The sequence below is a fragment of the Osmerus eperlanus genome, chromosome 24 (genome assembly GCF_963692335.1).
Source record: "Osmerus eperlanus chromosome 24, fOsmEpe2.1, whole genome shotgun sequence".
In the NCBI taxonomy this organism is placed as follows: Eukaryota; Metazoa; Chordata; class Actinopteri; order Osmeriformes; family Osmeridae; genus Osmerus; species Osmerus eperlanus.
The window spans coordinates 9003287-9007194 of NC_085041.1; the positions used below are offsets into that span (position 1 = coordinate 9003287).

Sequence of the window (3908 nt, forward strand, 5' to 3'; positions counted from 1 at the left end):
GAAAATTAAAAACAATGTTAGCACTAATCCCAAAGAAATTGCAGAACATATAGGATATTTTTACCAAAATGTATACATATCCAAATTTGAACCATTATCTTGTGTGGAATATTTGAATAGCATTAAAACACATGTCCCTACCATTTCAGAAGAATTTAGAACTAACTGTGAAAAACCTATTTCCATCCATCCATCATCTTCCGCTTGTCCGGGGGTCAGGTCGCGGGGGCAGCAACCTAAGCAGGGAGGCCCAGACTTTCCTCTCCCCGGCCACTTCCACCAGCTCTTCCTGGGGGACCCCGAGGCGTTCCCAGGCCAGCCGAGAGACATAGTCCCTCCAGCGTGTCCTGGGTCTTCCCCGGGGCCTCTTCCCAGTGGGACGTGCCCAAACGGACCCCTGTGCAACCGACGAAAGCAAGCACACCCTACAATTTCCCCAGAAATTGTACCCTCTCTAGTTCTAATTATTGGTGTTCGTTGGCATACAAAGTAAGTCTTCTATATATAGCTCTTATTAGCCTAGTTAGTAGAGCTAGCAACAATGAATTGCAAATTAAGTGGTCCGAAGCAAGTTAGCTGGTAAATTCACGAAAATCCTGCATTTTTTCATATTTCGACCACCACATATCAATTGTTATTAGTATTATTTTATATAGCCAGCTTTAGTTTAAGTTTATCGTAAGCTTGTTAGATTCTAAATGCAGTTGGAGCTAGACTGTAGGTCTACGTAAGCAACACCTTTACTCTAGCTAGCTGTACATGTATCATAGCCAGAAGATCACCGGATCACTACAAACAAAAGGAGTGGAAGAACACAGGACATATTGTACAATAAAATGTTTTATTGAATGCAGTTGGTTGCCTTGTTTATTCTGTTCTATTTACCAAACTCCTTTCTTGTCTTAAGTTGAGCAGTTGCTGGTGATAATGGTTCAACTTGCATCAAGTACTACAAATATAAGTGTTGTTAATGTGGTAGGCTAAATTGTAAGTGGGCTGATGAATAAAAAAAAACGTTTAACAAGACCCATTTACTTCAACCGTCTAAGGTTAAACGTTAAGTGGAACAATATAGTCCTCATTAGGCTACTGTTTGGTATGTACAGTATGGTACAGTACCGTTTGTACAGTATGGTAGCTAGCATAGCCATTTCTAGCTCTGCTTCACAATATTGCGTTATGTATAAGTTCATGTAATACATACATGTTAATAAAGTATCAGACATACATGATACAACACACCAGTAACCAATTGACATTATGTGTTAATATACCGAAAATGTCCGTGAATCGAGATGGTGCTGCTGTCTGTCCCGCCGAAAACCATTCAAACAGGTTGACAGCAGTGGGGGTTTTGTTTAACTACAGCCCAGATAACACAGTTACGTTGCCCTTACGTTGCCGCAACGTCACTCGATGACCAAACATACGTTGCCGCAACGTCTTTGGCGACGTTGCGGGACCGTGCATCTGTGGGACGCCAGAACGTAACCGCAACGTAATCTTGTGACGTTGCCAGTCCGTAACCGCGACGTCGTGGCAACGTTATTTTTCCGACGTTGCCAGTCCGTAACCGCGACCTCCTAGCAACGTCATTTTCCGACGTTGCCAGTCCGTAACCGCGACCTCCTAGCAACGTCATTTTCCGACGTTGCCAGTCTGTAACCGCGACCTCCTAGCAACGTCATTTTCCGACGTTGCCAGTCCGTAACCGCGACCTCCTAGCAACGTAATTTTGTGACGTTGCCAGTCCGTAACTGCAACGTTAACTAAGTAACCTATATTTCTCAATTCTACTGCTTATATTGGGGCATCATCAAAAAAACATGTGATTCTAGATTTGTGTCACATAGCCATGTGAAAGGTTGGATATGGAAGCTGCAATCATGATTCATTCACCTGGCTTGTTTTGAACGGGCTGCCGGGTTGTGTTTGAGTGTCTCCTCTATGAGGAGCTCCACAGCTTTCTCTCCTAGTCCCGTCTTCCACTTCATCACAGCGTCTGGAATTAGAAGTCAGGAACTTATTGTCAGCACCAATGTGAACGTTGAACGCTGCGTGTAAGCCATAGTTCATGGCATCTCCAAACACTTACCACTCTCTTTCGCAACTCCAGCACCTTAAGGCGCTCCTCGCTTAAGGCGTCTTGGAGTTCAGCCTGTGTTTGGGCCACCTGTAGGTCCATCACTGGCACCTCTTCAGTGTGTCTGCCCTGTAGTCGCCTGAATAGGAGAGCCTCTCGCTGGTTCTCCTCCAATGTCTCCATCTTCCGGAGCATAACCTGTAATGTGTCTGTCATTAAAGACAAGTAAAACAAGTTTACAAGAGTTAGCATGATTGGCATACACTGTGGTTCTTCTAGATTAGCTGTAACATTTATGTAAATAACAAATGTTACCTTGAATGGTTGTATACAAAGCATATATTTTTTGGAGTGTCTTATATTTGCACTTGCCTGGCTGCCAGCTGTTTTCCTGGGCCCCCAATTGGTTCACCTCCACCAGACCAGAGTTGACATCTAGGGGTATGGAATCTGGTGATGCAAAAGTTTTAAGTCATGCTTTTGCTTCAAAACATAGCCTTTAGGTTGCCATGGCTCATACAATTATTGTCACTGTTTTAAACGGTCATTCATTACTTTACCATCATTTCCCAGGGACACAGTGCTAGGCCGTGTGACGGTGGTAGGATAATCTGTACAGAAATGAAAATGGAATGTAGTTTATGTACATAGTTATAGCATATTGATATAAAAGGAGTAGCATTGCACATATGTGATCGTTCGAAAGCAGGGCCCCACATCGTAGCGTCGCACATGTGTGATTCTGAACATTCCAACCGACTGTTTTCCGATAGACAAAAACTATATGACAAACGCTATAGTATGGCTTCAAAATTTACAATTAGTAGGCTAACAAGTAACACTAGCAGGTAGTAGCATTGCTACGAGTATTATGCTAGGTTGCTAGGTAACGGAAGCTAATTAAAGCAACCTAGCTGCCGTTTTGGAAAAATAACTAGTGGAAGCGTCGGAAATATTTAAAACTCACGCATCTAAAAGGTTAAAACGAATAAACTTATCCAAAAAAATATGTCATGTACAAATTGGAAAAATTAGTGACATGATACTTTTATAGACGCCATTGCTGTGATTAAAACGTGATCAGCCACGCTAGCTCCAGTCTTTGAAAATTCCGGGCTAAATAAACTATTTTGGGACAAGGTTTTTTAACAGTTCTGAACGTTTATTTTCACTGATTCTTTTGTGGGTGATTTGTGAGACGCTAAACTTTGATAACATGTAGGCCTATGCATTTTCAGTATTTCAACATAACTTTCTGGAGGGTTTAACCTCTACTGTACTGTAGCTATCGAAATCCTAACGTAAACAATGTGAATCTGATAGCACATAAACAGGCTAAATGGCCTACATTTCAAACATATACGTATAAGCATGCCCCATCAAATTTCTTAAAATATGTTTATATATTTCTGTAAAGAAACTCACCTTTGAAGTAGCTAATTTCCAGTTGAAATCCAATGCGTACAAGACGGTGTTGAACCCCTGCAAAATCTCTTCTGAAACCCCAATTTGAGCGATGCGTTGAAATGGGCATGCGCAAAGTTGTTGCTCAGGGGCAGACTGAGGGGCAGGTTTGCTAAGGAAGAATTGTAATATTCTGTGATGACTTGTCTTTGGAAATGAACCTCTTAAGAGTCGCTTACCTTTTGGTCACATTTAACAATTTTGTATCACAACATTTATTGGAGCACAAATTTGCATTGTGTGTCATACAGCTTTGGTGTGCTATACAAAGAATGTTTGCTTAATCGTGTTACACATCACACATTGATTGCTTTTGTACATGTTTATAGTAAAGAATGAAAGACTAAATTATATTCCAGAT

The 3908-nt window shown here is 41.5% G+C and overlaps 1 long non-coding RNA gene across 1 annotated transcript; it reads right to left on the bottom strand.

Moving 5' to 3' along the window:
• Positions 1-2452: 2452 nt before the first annotated feature.
• LOC134011158 (uncharacterized) lies at positions 2453-3623 on the bottom strand. Its single transcript, XR_009928380.1, has 3 exons — positions 3509-3623; positions 2644-2694; positions 2453-2533 (listed from the first exon to the last, which is right to left on the bottom strand). It is a non-coding gene; the product is annotated as an uncharacterized LOC134011158 (long non-coding RNA).
• Between the last annotated feature and the right edge of the window lie 285 nt (positions 3624-3908).